Source organism: Pezoporus flaviventris, unplaced genomic scaffold (assembly GCF_033815535.1).
Source record: "Pezoporus flaviventris isolate CSIRO_AGI_PZ_B2104156 unplaced genomic scaffold, CSIRO_AGI_Pfla_v1 ptg000002l, whole genome shotgun sequence".
NCBI classification, from domain to species: Eukaryota; Metazoa; Chordata; class Aves; order Psittaciformes; family Psittacidae; genus Pezoporus; species Pezoporus flaviventris.
In genome coordinates, this window is record NW_026892550.1 from 31,756,124 (window position 1) to 31,772,701 (window position 16,578).

Below are 16,578 nucleotides of genomic sequence, written 5' to 3' on the forward strand. Positions count from 1 at the left end.
GCTCGCTGCGCTCTTCCCTCTTCCCCCCTTCCCCGCCGGCCCAGGTTGCTCTGCGGCGCACGGAGGGGCGGGGACGCCAACGGTCATGGGGTGGACCGCGCGCGTGGGAGGGGTATCGGTACCTCACCGGCGGCGGGGCCGGGCCGCTCGCCGCGGGGGTGTGACGGGCAGGGCACCGCGCCTTGTGCGCCGCTGCGGGCGTGTGGGGCGGCCTGCGCTGCGCTGTGCTGGGCCGGGCAGTACCGGACCCGGACCCGAAGGTTTTTCACGGTGTGGCTACCAAAGAAATTGTTGCGTTCAGGCTCGTACTTGGAGGAGTGGAAGCTTTCAGTGGAGCTGCTCACCTGCCGTGCCCGGCCCTTAGGCCTGCGACACGCTGCTTGTTCCCCCATCCTTTCCTCAGAGTTTGGGAAAAAGAGGTGGTACGGGCACAGTTACCTGCCCTGTATTCTGCCTGGGCACAGCATGGGAGAAAGTCTGCTTACAGACTCATTCAAGCCTTGTCGAGGTCGGACTTCATGGGAACAGTTTGTGGTTTTGCCTCCTTGGCGTGTGAGGAGAAGGTAGTGGCAAGGAAGGAAATGGGTTGTGGTAGTGTACTGGAGGAAACATTAAATGAAGGGTTCTGCGGGCTGCAGGCTACAAGGTGTTCAGATCATTGCTCATGCCACTCTGTCCTCGTGTTGCAAAACTTACCCCAGGATTTGATTCAAAACCACGTGAAGAATTCTGTGTGGAAAAGCAATGAGCACGCTGTGAAATTACCACAATCTGCCGACAGTGCTCACTTAGTGCAGCAGAGGAGAGCTCCGAGTTCCAAAGGGCTGTCCCAGGAAAGCTGTAAGAGTTCCTCCCTCACCACCCAAATTAGAAGTCTGTCTTTCCTGAAGTTTTGGGTTTTTAACACCCACATGCCATTGTGGAGTGAACTGTAAGGTAGATTGCATTTAAGGAATGAGTGTTTTTCCTTAAGTGACTTTAATGTCTTACTCCGTGGAAATTGCTATGCAGTGGTTTAACTTGTACCTTTATGGTGCAAAACTGAGTAAGGAAGCTAAGCCAGAAAAAAGGAGTCCAACGTACTTTTGTTCTGTATCTGTTGATAGAGTGGAAGTGTTTTTCCTTCGCCTTCTTGGTTAACCCACACGATGTTAGCTTGTGCGTTGGCAAGAATAACCCAGTGACAGAGCAGAAGCGAACATTAATGAGTGGGATGGGCCCAACAGACGCAATATTGTTTTGTGTTAGCATGTAGAGGAAGAAGAGGGCAGAAAGTTTGTATACTCTGTGGTGTACGAGTCTTGGGTTTATTTAGAAACAGTGTCAGCAGGTTTAGAAGCACTGTGCTCACCACCAGTGTAGTGTTGCCCATCTGTTTCCAGGCATTAGTCGTATCAGTCCTGCATGTGACTGTTTGGTAGTGTAGGCTCAAATATATAAAAGGCATGGTCTGTCACTCTAGGCTGTCCATTTAGAAACAAGGTGGGCCTGTCTTGTAGACCTCTGGCTCTGTGATCTTGACCTTCTTCACAGACCTCTGGCTCTGTGAAGATTCTTGGCTTCACAGTCAGTACAGACCCTGGAAGCGAAGGGTGAAGGGAATCCCTGGCAAACAAACTCAACTGGTTTGAGTTTGTGCTGAACCCGAAGTTACCCATGCTGCCAGCCTGTTCAGTGAACCAGCTTGCTTTCTAGCAGAGCCAGCTGGGATTTGGCCGAGGCTTGAGATGTACCCCTCATAGACAGGAATTCAGCCAGGCCTGAGTAGCTGTATCAGGACTGTCTGTACTCTTACAGAGGTATCAGAGCAAACAATACAGCTGTGAATGCCCTGTCCCCTTGACAACCATCATGTTGAGCTGTCAAGTGAAGTGTCTAAGGACTAGTCTGTGTCAAGGTGCTTTTATATACCTGGTAAGAGTAGGAGCTGGAAAGGCTTAGAGTCTGGAAGGTGGTAAGGGCATCCTGTGTACTAAGAGGGACTCCTGAAAGCTATATTTTGGTGCTGCTGGCTGAATGATAGCTCCTGATGTCAAACGTCCAAGGCAGACCTCCACATCTTAGAGGTTTGCATCTGCTTTCAGTCACCGCATGTGCATAAGGTTATATGGACTCACCTGTGAGTCCTTGCCTCCTCCAAAAGTATCATTCTAGGGAGTGCTGGAGACTCAGCACAGCTTCAGAGCCTAGTACATTATCTGGTCTTAGAGTGGCTCAAGTACTGATTAGAACAACCTTTTTTTTTTTTTTCTTTCCAGTTTTAGAGGGCAAATTAACCAAAAGCCATTTCACTTCTTTGCCCCCTGACCACACGTCTGAACACAAATGTAGGTGACTGTGGAGAAAAGTCAGAGGGCAGTCCTGCACATTTCTGGAATAGCTCACAACAGGGTTTGGCTATGGTGAGCAATTTCTGTGGTCTGGCACCTTACTGCTGTTATTTTTGGTTACTTTTCTCTAACGCTCCTTCTGTATCAATGTAGCCTTGTTGTTGGTACAAAGACGGCTTAAGCCAAAGTTTAGCCTTTTGGCTTTCCTTCCTGTCTTTTTCCAGACATACTCTTTGTACTTTATTACTGTCTGCTTGAATCATTCTGGAGACAGGCTAAATCCTGGCCCTGGAGCATGGGATATGTCGCACATGTGCACACACAGACAAGCATAGCTGTATACCTGCGATGCTTTCTGAGCACGACGGACCAACTGTGCCTCGGGTTGATTAAACAAGTGTGTGTAGTAGAAAAGGGAGAAAAACACTGCTGTTAATTTTAAAAAAGGAAACAAGTAGCATTTTCATCTCACCCGGAAAGGCAATTTTGAAGTTAAATACCTCATTGATGGTGCTAATACTGAGCATTTAATTTTCAACTTTGGAAGAAAAGAGTTTTGTTCCCACTAGGGAAGGAACTTCTAAATGCCACGTTGATAGTAGTGTTGTTGGAGTCATTTGGGGCTTCATAGTAGTTTATTTTGGCAAGATAAAAGTAAAATCTCGAGGTGAATCATGTTGGTGTCTGTAAGCACAGCATTGCACCTGCACTTCCTATATAATAAAGTTTATTTCTGCCTTTGTAAACCAATGAATTATTATTTTGTCAAAGCCAAGTCCATCGGAAACGCAGAGGGCAGTAGCCCCATTGAGTTCAATTAAGTTCTGTGCAGTGAAGGTTAATATATAGTGATGCTCTTTACTCAGCTTAATATGAGAAGAGTGCCCTTACCATCACAGCAATGCAAACAGAAAGCTCCGAGTTATTGCCACAGAAAGGAAATTACAGTGGGATCTTACTGGCCTGGCACAATAAATCTTCTGAGTACCTTCTGTAGGTTGGTCCCTGCTGTAAGTAATAAGTAAACACTTGGGAGATCTGGTTTACATTCATTAGAATGCATCTTGAAGAAGGATCGGGAAGAGCAGCTTGTTGAAGGTCCCCTAGCTAGGCAGGGGACAGCACTTCAAGGGAGACGTGTGCATGTGCTGAGGTAGCGAGTCCTTACTGTTCAGTAATCCTTGGAATAAAAGACTTGCTAAAGGAGTATTAATGGCTACGTAGGCTTGTCAGTGGAAGGGCAGTAGAGTGTATCTGTGTTTTTATTTCACTGCAGTTACACAGCTGTTGTTACACTACTGTAAGCAGCTCTGGATTACACAATCATCCACACTTCTGAGATTTCTCATCTGATGAAAATGTATTGTGTAATCGCAGTAGGCAAAACTAAAGGTGAAATGAAGATCTTAGTTGATAATAATTTTTCTTTACTCTTACGTGCTTTTATTATTAGCTTAAATACTATTCTGCATTTATTAATATGTTATACTTGAAAGATATAACTGCATACCATAGGGTTGTCAATTGTTTTCTTTTAAATGAGTTTGTTAAGCTTTAACTTAACCTTTAAGAGCTAAAGGTAGCATACCATAAATCTTGTTTGTTAAACTATGCTTTAGGTAGCATACCACTAAACATCCATGACTTGGTGTGAAATTTTCCATGCCAAGGATGGAAGTTTAGGATGACTTAACTGCTACCGTATGTGATCTAAGAACAAAGGTGGGGAAAAAATGGCTTTGTCTAGAATAAAATATTGTGGAGATCTTATTTTTGAAGTGCTTTAATGTGTTTATGCTCTAGAGCAGTCTTGGAATTTGTCATGAAAAACTGAATTGGGAGGGGAGCGTCTGATCTTCTGACTGCACTTAGCATAACTGATAAGCCTTTGAAGAAATTAATTTTCCACATTCCTGATTTGGAAGGTCTCCCCACCACCCTTGCTACTGCTGCAGTGAAGTTTACCCTGGCTGTGGGCTGCAGAGTCCAGAAGAGACCTCTGTTGGCCACTATGGACTGGGGTGGGCCTCTGGATTGAGGGTGAGGCTGTGGAGACCATCCCTGTGCTCCCAAAAAGCTGCTTTCACAGGTGCTTGAGCATGTCTGATAGGAATGGTGAGGGAACAAGGACCTGACAGAGGGGAGAAAAGCAGTAAGTATGGAGGCAGACTCACACCTCCTCAGAGGTAGTGAGACTAAAAGTACTAGGGGGTGGAAAAGCTTAACATGAGAGTAGTATGGATAGGATACTGGGATCAGATGAGGAAGGAAATTAAATTCTCAAGGAGAAATGAAGGAAACGAGTTCAAGGCAAGGGCACAAATACATATAGAAGAGGAATTGGAATGGACTGTATGCCAGGAGCCTAGGACGAAGACAAATGAGAGAGGATAGATGTGGAAACTAGTGAGGAAAACAGAGCAGTGAAAGCACATTGATAGAGCAGACATAATCAGACAGAATCAAGTCCTGACTCTGAGCAAAGGGACAAGCTGTGATGGGAAGGGGAGCATTGACAGAGGAACCACTGGGATTTGAACAGAGAATTAGAGAAAGGATAGTTAAAACTGTGAGCCCAGAGACATTAGCATTTCAATGTGGGTTTGGGTTTTGGTTTTTTTTCCCCATTGCAGTAGGCATCTGCTAGGGTAAGTAACACAATAAAATATTCTGCTTTTCTAATTTAGTATATTTTCTTGTCTTTTGTGTGTGTTGTAAAGGAACAAAAGAGGTAGAGATCCATTTATTTTCAGAAATCCTTCTTGAAAGCCACCTTTAAAGAGTTTTTTAGGTAGGAAGCCTTCTGCCTTTGGCAGGCGGCTTTACCCTGGAGTTGGAAAAGGCAAGAAAACAGCCTTAGGAATCTTAATGCAAATATTGGCATAAGTTCATTGTAATTCAAGAGGATTCAGGAAAGCACTAAAAGGGCAAGGAGGTCTTATCTGAAAAAAAGAATCTATTATGAAGCTGTAACATACTGAACATTTATTTGTGTGTGTGCATATATATGTGTGCAGCACATGAATGTCTACATACACATGCATATGTAATACAATATAGATATGTGTGAATATGTTTTAAAAATACATGTATTATTGAGAGTGTAAGCACCTATAAATCTAATGTTCCTGCTCTTGCAGTCAAACTATTCATGCCTTGGAGGAGAGGAAAAATTACAACTAATATTTTATTGGCTTGGGTTGTGGATGGGTGCATTACAGAAATGGATGCTATTAAATCTTCATACCATGCTGTACCAGTATGAATTTTGTATGTGCTACATATTTTGCAGACACAAATAACTATTTTAGAAATTATATAAGGAGCTTTCCTGAGACTCCAGGCAACAATGTCAGATTTAATTTGAATTATTGCTATTGAAAATCATGGTTCTATTTTTCATTATTGTTATACCAATATCCCTGACAACCTGCAATTTACCTGGTATGAGCAGCAGCTCCTGAAAATATAGAATTGTTTTGTGTGCTGTGGTATTTTTGTATATCCCTTACTGAAATATTGTAGGCATGATATTTCACATTAATTCCACTGGATGGCACTGAAGGAGACAAGATTGCATGGAAATATCTCCAGAACTTGAGTACAACTCCAAAAAGTGAGAATGCTTATTTTTTCATTCCATTACTGAAATAGACAAATGTGGACTCATTTTCCAGCTTGGTGTAATAATTTGTCATCAAAACCAGCTCGTAAATATTCCTACTTGTAGTACTTGTAGCAAAATTTCAGTGGAGGTAAGAGTCAAGGCTTCTGAATCTGAATGCTCCTGCTCCCCTCAAAAAGATAAAGGCTAAAAGGTGTGGCTTTGGCCCATTCTGGATTCCTGTGTGAAGTTTTACAGAGCATCCAAAAAATTTTTGGTCCCTGCCCTCTGTGGCATTGCTGTCAATACTGGCCACTTCTACCGTTATGAGGAAGTGCAAGTTTGCTAGCTTTTAAGCTCATTTGAAAAAACTCATTCAGAGTTAAAAGTTTCCACCTGTTGAAGAAATGTATAGTGTTTCAGAGAGTATCCCAACTTGAAACTCCATCTGCCGTCCCCACACAAGGACTCCTGTTTTTCCTGGGTAGGTACTTTGTGATCCTACCTGGAAGGCACACAATTACTTTCTGTCAATCAGACCTATAACCTGGGAGTTGTCTTTGCCTCCATTCTTTTTTTGAATTGTGATATGTATGAATTTTGTTTCCTTCTCTAAAGTATCTTCTTATCTCTGTCCAGATCACAGATATGCTTTTTAAGGCTTTTGTTATCTCTCATCCTGCTTACGACATCTTTTTTTCCCTACACCTGACCTGACCTGTCAAAAAGGTCTCTTGAACCACCATTTTTGCACTTATCTCCCCAGTCTATTTCTGTGCCTCCTTTTTGTATTTACCTCTTTAGTATATCTCCATAGATTTCCTTGTCTCTGCAAGCTCTCTAGCCCTATGAGAGCGCAGTTTGACAACTTTTTTGCAGCTCTGCTGACCTAAGACAGTCTCTGCTCCCAGCCATCCATTCCTGTCCCTTTGATATGCCTGCTAGTTTGCTGGCACAGTTGTTTTGTTCAGCCATGTGATAAACCAGATTAGGAACCTGATTTGGCTGAAATGCAGCATGGGGGAGTGTGAAGAGGCACATTTTTCAACCAGCATATTTCTCCAATACAGTCTATCAGGCAGCACTTCTTCTGGTGCAACTGCAGGGTTGGTTTGGGATAGAGGTAAGTGGTGAGAGATGCAGGGTTGCAGAACAGCAATAGCTTAGGCTGGTTTATGTAGCAGTGTTGATTTTGATGATAGAGCTAAGCCAAGCTAGTAGCTAGCTCTTGCCGAAAGTGTAATGCTGTGCCTCCTTCCTCACCCCTCATTGTGGCTAGGTTCCTGGTGCTTCCCTTGTGCCATCACTGGTGCTTGTCTCACCCAAGGGAGCCAGTTGTGGTAGCTAACCTGCCACAGAAGCATTCACCACTTCCAAGGGTTTATTGTGGCTGTTCTGCTGAATTCCTATGGAGCCCACCCACTCAGCAGCAGCTGGATGCTCTGTCAGTTCAGCTGCATTTTCAATTGCACCGTGACACTAAACAACTTTGCCTTTTCCTGTCATCTGCTGTTCTCTCAGCCTCCATATCTAATCCATCTGCTTTTCTTGTAGCTGTGTTAATTATGTCCTTTTGGGCACCCTCAACATATGGAATACCCTCCCTGAAGCAATTGCTGCATCCTTCAAATCTCTCAAGATTTCTTCTACCATGACACATAAACTGCCAGCTGATAATGCCCAGTTTAGTTGCTTGTAAGAAGTTTGGATTTCATTATTACAACTAGTGTGTCCATGTATTAGCTTGAAATGGGCATGCTTTATCAGTTCATTTGAGAAGCTAAAAGGGATTAAACTGCCACAGAAGCTCTGCTTTGGAAAACGAAAATTCCCAAAGCTATGCTCTGAAGGAGATATACTTCCCTAAGGTCATATATAAATACCAGAGGCTGATTTTCTGTTGCTTCACACCTTGGATCATCATTCATGGTTGTGCAAATGGACACAACATTGCTACTAAGCAGTTTACAGTAACATCTTACAGAATTGTAAATTAGTCCCCCAGGGACAAGATAGCAGAAAGTCAGCGCTTACATGAGCAGCTGAGCATAGAGACTTAGGGATTTCTTTTCATCTAGTTGTTTTCATTGTTTAGGTTCTTTTTAGACGCATGTGGAAGCATATCCTAAACTTATTTTATCCTAATAGTTTTGTATGCTAAGCATTTTTTTCGTATTCAGTTAAATAGAAAATGTATAGAAAAAACAGTAGTGAGTAAAGATTTACATTGCCTTGGAAGCATTAAAACCAAATTATCTGTGTTTGCCATTTAAAAAGCCAAACAGGACAGAGGGCACCTCAACACCATGCAACAGAGCACACGACTTAACAGAGCATATACTCATCAGGGTACATGCAGAATAGGAAGCAGCAGCTGAATACTTGCATGTGAGTGCTGCTGCACCCAAAGTACTTAACCCTGTTGGTAGGTGGTGCTAATTAGTTTGAACATGATGCTAATTAGGTTAGCTACAGCACTGTGGTCATGTACATACACAGTGCCTGTGACACTAGCTCAGACCTGGCTGAAGGATTCCACGCATATATTGCATTGAGCCGTATGTGTGCATCCAGAGAGAGAAATTATTCATCCGTGGCCTCTTGTTCATTACCCCTGTAGGGTTTAACTGCAGTAACATTTGCATTTGCCACATACAGGTGTTGTATGTGGCCTTATGCCAGGAATTACCTCCCTCTTGGTAAAAACAGAGTATGTCCTTTTAAGTGTGTATTTCAGGCTGTGAGTTGTTGCTGTGGAATAATGGATATCACACAAAGCTGCTTCTTAAGACTGTTCTATTTACTTCTTAATTAAGACCATAAGTACAGAGAGGAGCAGGAAAGAAGAGGGTGGAAAATTTTTTAACCACCATAATTTTATAGAAATTGTGAATCTACTGCAGGGCCATGGGGGCAGGAGCAGTATGGCAAAGAACAAAAGCATATCTCTTCCAGTACATTTATCAGGAAACCTACATTCCACCTTCAGCGAGACAAAGCAATGTTTCAGGTTAGAGATACAGTCATGACTGCAGCATAAATTCTGTGTCTGTGTAACTGGGTGTCAAGTATATTCACAAAGCACTGACTGCAGAATTGCTGTCTTTTCAAATATCTGATTAATATATCCATAAACATAGCATTCTTTCAAAATAATGTGAAGATTCAAGTTGATGTTTGTACGAAGGCTGGTGCTTATCTGTAAGGAAAAGGTAAAACCGAAGGGGCGAGACAAAGATGTTGCTCAAGAGGCAGTGTTTGGAATGACCTGTGGGATAGAGGGTATTAGAACATCTTTCTCTTCTTTTGTATTCTTTAAAAGATCTCAAGTAGTCATTTTGGCAACTTCTCTCTTGTTATTTCATTTCCATTTGACAGACATGAGATAAAAGTTTCATTAGAATGTAGTGAACCATCAATAATTAGCCCATGGCAAGTCAGCGAGGAACTATGCAGCATAGTATACTTGGGCATAATAGATTAAGATTTGACACCTGTGAAATTATGAAAACACTGAAAATTAATAGCTTCTTGTTATCAGAATGGCTGTTCCTGGCATTTTGTAAATTGTTTAGTGTCACTCAAATGCAGTCCCTGAAGATTTGAGTAATTGTTGCAAACTTTAGAATTTCATCAACCTATTTTTTTTCCCAAGGTATGACAGTGATAGTGAGCACATGATAGCAGGAACATGGATTGTAAAACATAATACTGCTAAGCGCAAGGCACCCACAGAATAGGTAGTCAAGAAAACAAAGTTGGGTATTTTTTTTTTAATCCTTTTTGATGCCATCTTCAATTAGTTATTTTTCCACTGTGTCTGCCAAGAAAATTTATGCATGCACAGCTAGATATCTCTGAGTTTTAAAGTTACGGCCCTTAGCAAAATGCTTTTAAAGAGACATGCACAAAAGCTAACATTACCCATGAAAATTACGTAAATATTTATAGGCAGTATATGTTTGGTTGCTGGTTTGTTTGCTTGTTTGTTTTTTTCCCATGTATTTTAAAAATCCATCTGCTGCTAGCAGATGATAAATATTTAGATCAAATTTGTGCCTGGGATCCGAGGGCACTATTTCTTCCAGAAGGGGCATTATAAATTTGATACTGTAGGCCCAGGCTCAATTCCCCAACTCAAACAGCATAGCAGGCACTCCGTTGGGGTGCATTCATAGAGTTGTATGAAAAGGCTTCTTGGTTGGAAGGCTATAAGCAACCTTAGTGATCATTTTTCCTAATCTCCTTCATTAGTTTACTAGAGACTGGACCGATGCCTGCTGCAAAATACCTTATTTCGCCTTAAAGACTCCAAGCAGTGGTGACTCTGCCACCTCCTCTGCTAAGTTGTTTCAGTGTTTAATTACCTCCCACTGGTAAGAAATCACATCTTATTTCAGTCTTGAATTTGTCCTAACTCTAGTTTCCAGAAGTCATCTGGTCAAGCTCGGTGCTTGCAGCAGGCTATTTCCAGCACTTGCTCAGGAACAGACCTCCTTGGATCATCTGAAAAATTTGCCCACAGCTCCTACAACTCCTTACCTACTACACCTGTCCACTTGTTCTTGTTCTGCCATCATGCAGGAAAATCTTCTTCAGCTCTAACATGAACTCAATCAGGGAACACCTCTGACTGAAAAAAAGATGCTTTTTTTTTTTTTCCACCAGACTTCTTGACTTTAATTAGGCCCTTAATCATGTCCCTAACGAGGCTGTATAACTATGGATGCTAACACAAAAATGGCACAGGAGCAGATCTGAGCATTCAAAGGGAACTGCTTATGCCACACAGGTTTGCAATGCAACCACACAACTCTAGCAGTTTGCCAGTGAAAAAAGTGAGGTCATTCTCCATCTCTCCTTCATCCTTGGCCATGTATTTCCACTTTTCTGTTGGCCATGGTGAGCTGAACTAGAGGAAGGCAAACCTCACTGAAAAAATGAGAAGTTATTAAATGGTTTATTGAGCAGCAGTACCAATTGAGGCAGACTTGTATAGAACCACTCCTTTCAGTGGCAGCTAGCTGTTTGGTTGAATTTGCTGCAATGAGACATTTCATCTCTGCAGTGCAGTTCCATAGCAGTTTGTCCTTGTCTAAGTCAGCGCTATCATGATGGCCTGTCGTTGGTGGCCTTCTATGATGGGGCTGTAGAACTGATGGATAGGGGCAAAGCAGTTGATGTCATCTACCTGGACTTGTACAAAGTGTTCCACACTGTCCCACATGACATCCTTGTCTCTAAATTGGAGAGACATCAATTTGATGGATGGACCACTCGGTGGATAAAGAACTGGCTGGATGGCCGAACGCAGAGAGTTGTGGTCAATGGCTCAATGTCCAGCTGGAGACCAGTAACGAGTGGTGTCCCTCAGGGATTGGTGTTGGGACCGGTCTTGTTCAACATCTTTGTTGGTGACATGGACAGTGGGATTGAGTGCGCCCTCAGCAAGTTTGCTGATGACACCAAGCTGTGTGGTTCGGTTGATACGCTGGAGAGAAGGAATGCCATCCAGAGGGACCTTGACATGCTTGTGGGGTGGGCTGATGCCAGCTTCATGAAGTTCAACAAAGCAGAGCTAAAGGTTGGACAGGGCCTTGGGCGACATGGTCTAGGGTGAGGAGTCCCTGCCCATGGCAGAAACTAAATGATTTTAAGGTCCTTTCCAACCCTAACCATTTTATGATTCTATGGTCCCCTTTAGTATTTGTGTAGGTGAGCAGTAGGCTGGTCTAGGGAGTTTTGCAGCTAAGAGCTAAGCTTGCCAAAAAAAAAGACCTGCTCATTCTCAACCAGTTTCAGAGATTTAATGCGGCTGAGAATGAATCAGTATTTTGTACACTGAATTTTCAGCCAAACTTGTGACCTGATCTGATGCAGTGTGCTGCTACGTGTGGTGAGAAGGGGAAAGGAAAAAGGCTGGGTCATTAATCTGTGTCCTCAGACACTGACAATGTCCGTGAATTCACTTGTTCTTTTCCTGAGGCACATTATTGCTGTGATTTTGTGTTCACAGTAGGTCTTAAGATTATTGTAAGATGTTGAAAGAGGCCTGTTATCTATGGAGGCGTGGGGAGTCAATAGTCTGTGGATCATTCTGAAGTTCGTGATTACTGAACAACAGCTTGTGTTTGCAGGGACTGTCAGTGACCCAGATGGTCTCTTCCAGTCTTGTATTCCTAGCCATATCCTTCCTAAGAGCACCCTACTGTTGAGAGCTAATTTTTCTTTATCCTGTCTTTTACTTTATCCACTTTCTAATTTGTTGCATTTGGTATCCTGTTCTTCATTACTCACTGTATTTCTGTAACAGCGGAGCGAGAGAGAGATATTTAGCTATGTTAAAGATTTTCCCAAAATGCAGCCTTTAGAGACCGGCTGCAGACAGAACAGCACAAGCATTTGGTTTTTTTCAACAATGTTACATTTTGAGCTCCTGTCTGCAGTAATTAATTAGCATCATTGCTGAGCTGACTCCCTGCGGGACTGCATGATCATTAGTGCCAAAGCCAGGAAGGGAGCAGGAACTTCCAAACCCTTGAGTAGGCTACTGCAGCAACTGTTGTCGTCTCTAGAGCATTTCAAGAACATTTCAAGTGACACTGGTGGGAAAGATGCACTTTCTCATCTGTATGAGGGGCTGGCCCAGATTCAGTTAGGCTGCGGGCTGGGATCAGGCAAATCTACTTCCTGGGCACGGTTTTGTCAAAAGCTATCTGACAGCGTTCGGCTAGTTCATCTTCATTTTGCTGATATGCAGAGAGAATTATAGAAGGTTTGAGAGGCATCAGGGTACAAATCAATGAAGATGTACAGTACTGGGGCTGCTGTGCCAAAAGCTAGCCCAGAACCAAGAATCTGTCAGCTTAAAAATGAAACTTAAGTCCAGTAGAGACACAGCTGAATGCAGACAGGCCAAAAGGAAAGTGCTGGCACGAAATTAAAGAACCTCCTTCAGGTGCAGAAAAACAGCAGACACTGAGATTATTTACAAGTGGCTTTTATGAAATTCTTTTTTGTAAGCTTGGGATGCAGTGTAATCTCCTCTCTCATTCCCCATGCTTGTTTCAGGAGAGAACAAGAAATTTAATCCAAACAAAGGATTAAGAAATTTCAATAACTGGACTACTGCCATGATCCACACAATGGGCCAGCTCTTTAAATGCATGTGCTTGGTTGAACTGAAGACAGTGACTACATCAGAGGGAGCAGAATTGGAATGCAGAAAAGAGGAAATGTGAAGTCTAGAAGAGCTAAACAATTATTTTACCTATTACACCCTTCCAGCAATGCATCCCATAAACAAAACAGCTCTGGGAAAGGATCTCTCCTCACTGGAGAATAAGGTTAGGGACAACTTTTGAGAGTTGGACAGAGGAAAGAGAAATGAGATTTAATATAGATAAATGTAAGTTAATACACCTGGGAAGAAATAATAATAATTTTATGTACAAACCCTTGAGCTGCTGTTTAGAAAACAGTAATAGAGAAGGCAGCCTGGGAGCGATGGTTTATAATTAATTACTGCAGACAGGAACGCAAAATCTAACACTGGGGCAAAAATCAAATGCATTCTTATTCTGGGCCAGCACTGGTTCTGCAGTGAGTGTGTGGCCATTTACACAAACAAGGAGCTGGCAACAACAAGCAAAATATTAAATTTACGGCTACTGGATTATTTGTTTTGTTTATAAAATAGAGCCTTAAATACTGATACCATAAGCACAATCCTGTGGTTTTCTATTTGCTGAATACAGTAAAACAATAAAATAAATTATGTCCGTGATGCAAATTCCTGATGAGTTTGTAGAAGGATAGTTTCTCTTTTCTTATTCTCGTATTTAAATATGTGGCTTAAAAGTGTTCAGATTTAATCTGGCCAAGATTGAGGAAAAAAGCCTCCTTTCTTAAAGAAAAACACTACAGCTGTAAGCAGTGTAGAGTATTAAGACAATGTGACCTCTACATAATTCAGTAAGAGGGAATCTGGCAAGAAATTAATACCAAATGTAGAGCTATGCTTTTATTTAGGTAAGAAGTGTTGCTCAATAAATTAATTTAGCAGATAATGATCAAAAATATCAAAACTATCTGTGTTCTACCAAGGACCAGATGAAACATTACTATGCTGAGAAGACAGTGTCATGTGAAAGCCTGCCAGACAACCCAGACGGAGTGTCATAAAGAACTGTCTGATTGCAAGACCTGATGGCTGTGTATTTAGAAGTTCATAGACTTGTAGATCAGAATGAAACACAAATTGATTCTAGTCCTAGAAAAGGAAAGGGGGAAACCCTACCAAGACATAAGATGCAGTATAATAAAGATATACAGGACTATTTCACCCTGCTAGTGCTTTGTGCTAGTAGCACAGGGTAATCCTGTCTTTGATTCCTTACAGGCCATGCTGGAAAGGTGGCACATCTCCCCACTTTAAGGCAACTTGGTTGGTACCATTCCTTCCCAGGCTGGATATAGCTTGGACTCAGACCACCAGGATGTATGTGGGCACAGGAGGTGGCACTAATTATACCAGGGCAACTTTTTCTGCTCCTGAGAAGAGGATGATGGATCATTTCTTAGGGCCCTATAGGTCAAAAAGCATTTGTTCTGCTAAGTGCAAAACTGGGTATTTTTTAAGAGCAGCAAAAAGTATGACAAGACTATATAAAAGCTTTCAAAACCGGAATTTCATCTTCCATCTGAGAAGGCAGATAAAACTACATAATTAGTCAGGGAAGGGTCATTCCATTTCTTCCAGCCGCCTCCAGAGGATAAACTCCAGATAGCTTTTCAGAGATTGCAGAGCTTCAGTTGCAGAGGGGTTTAGTTTGCGAAAGGAGGTTTGGAGCACATGATAATTAGCATTTCACAGCTGAATTTTGCTAGCTGTAGGAGTTTTCTTTGCTATCACTGCATGAAAGCACTCCTGTAGGTCTCTTGAGTTTCCCTAAATGTGTGCTGTAGTCTGATTTGTCCACATGGAACTTTCTGACACGGAACTTGGTCAGTGTACAACACTTAAAGGCTTACAAGTCCCTTTTCCCTGGCAGAACAACACCTGGACAGAATTTAAAAATAAAGCTTTTGTTTCTTGGACAAAGCAGGAATTGCTTTATTGCTTATGCTATACCCAGACCTTTAGAGTCCAGGGGAATTCAGTATGCTGGGAAAATCCATGGGTAGCCTACTAATCCAAATCCGTATCATCTTTGTATCCCCAAATCAGTGTTTAAGAGTCCTGGCAGGAGACAGGCCTTTTCTTAAGACTTGTCCTTCATTTCTGCTGGCTCACAGTTTTTAAATCCTGGTGTGAAAACTGTAGAGACACAGGGAGAAAGACAGCAACTGTAATGCAATTGTTTTAAACTTAGTTGAGGCTCACCTCTGTTTTAAGAAAGCAACCACCAAGAATTTCTGAGTTTACCTGAAGTTCAGCATGTGCTTAACATGTTTCAGGACTGACACTGTTTCTGAGTTAGTCTTCATTACTGCAGCTTTCCAGTCTCAACTGCAGTCTCAAATCTGTATGAATTTCTTACAAAATATTTCTAAGCTTTAATTATAGGACTCTTAATGGTAGGATGTGTTTGTGCTGGCTCTTGTCTCATCCAAACTAGCTGTTCAAGTTGTTAATCTGTGGTCTCCAGTCTGTTTGCAACAGCTGATTTCTGCCCTGTTACTTTCGGGTATGTCTTGCCTACCTTTTCAGCTCCTATGGCCTCCTGTCTCCCTCCCTGCAAGTACAACCTGCGTAACATATATGCACTTAACAACACTTCCACTGTCTTTCAGTCCAATTGCAAAGGTCATTTTCTTGGCATATTCTCCCAGTCCTGTCACTCCTCTTTTTTGCACAATGCTATTGACTCTCTTTCTTCGCTGTGTGAAATACAAATGACTTTATTTTTCAAGCCATGTCTCATCTACAACACCAAGAAGTTGTTCCTCACTGCCATTATATAAGCAATGCCAGTTCTCTAAAGCACTCTTGTATATTCATTCACTTTCGTGTTTTCGCCCATGCAGGTGATTATGCATAGCACAAAATCTGTGTAAATACTTCTAAGCCTATCTTCCTCTGCTTTTTCAAGCATCTCATCTCTGCCCCAATGTTTGTCAGAGTCTGAGCATAGCTACATAACTGTTTTCATAGATACACTTTTTCATATGAACTAGTATCACATCTTCTTCCTGCTTGACTTCTCTCTATAAGCCTAGTAATAAATAATAAGCACTTTAAAACAGCCTCTTAGTTTTATGTCTGTACAGAGCAAGCTGCAATAAAGGTGGGTTTAGATGTAATTTTAAGAACATATTAATTATAAAACCAGAGTAAACCAAAGTACTCATGTTGTTAGTAAGTCTGTAATAAACATCCAGGAAGTAGTGCCAACATAGGATGTTTAACTTGCCATACCAAAGTTGCTTTAGTCTGTTGATTCCAGGAAGAATTTGCTATAGGGACTAATAGAGAAAGAGGGGGACCTGGGTTGTGCCTTTTGAGGCAGGTGACTTTTACTGGCTTGTATTACCAGACTTCACCCTGAGGGGCTATAGTCACCCTGCTTGTCTCACTCAGTAAGAACCATGCTCAGGATGGTGCAAGGGGGATCTAGTGGTGCTTTTTACAAGTCTCTTACC

General features: G+C 42.1%; 1 long non-coding RNA gene across 2 annotated transcripts in view; it reads left to right on the forward strand.

Moving 5' to 3' along the window:
* Window positions 1-253: 253 nt before the first annotated feature.
* The window catches only part of LOC133280143 (uncharacterized), a 51,364-nt gene continuing 35,039 nt past the window's right edge, over window positions 254-16,578 (forward strand). Inside the window, exons 1-2 of one of the 2 annotated variants that reach the window (XR_009747083.1) lie at window positions 254-563; window positions 3,607-3,722. This is a non-coding gene — a long non-coding RNA (uncharacterized LOC133280143). Of the gene's footprint in view, window positions 564-777; window positions 841-3,606; window positions 3,723-16,578 lie in introns of those variants that run through there. The other variant, XR_009747086.1, reaches the window with a different exon arrangement.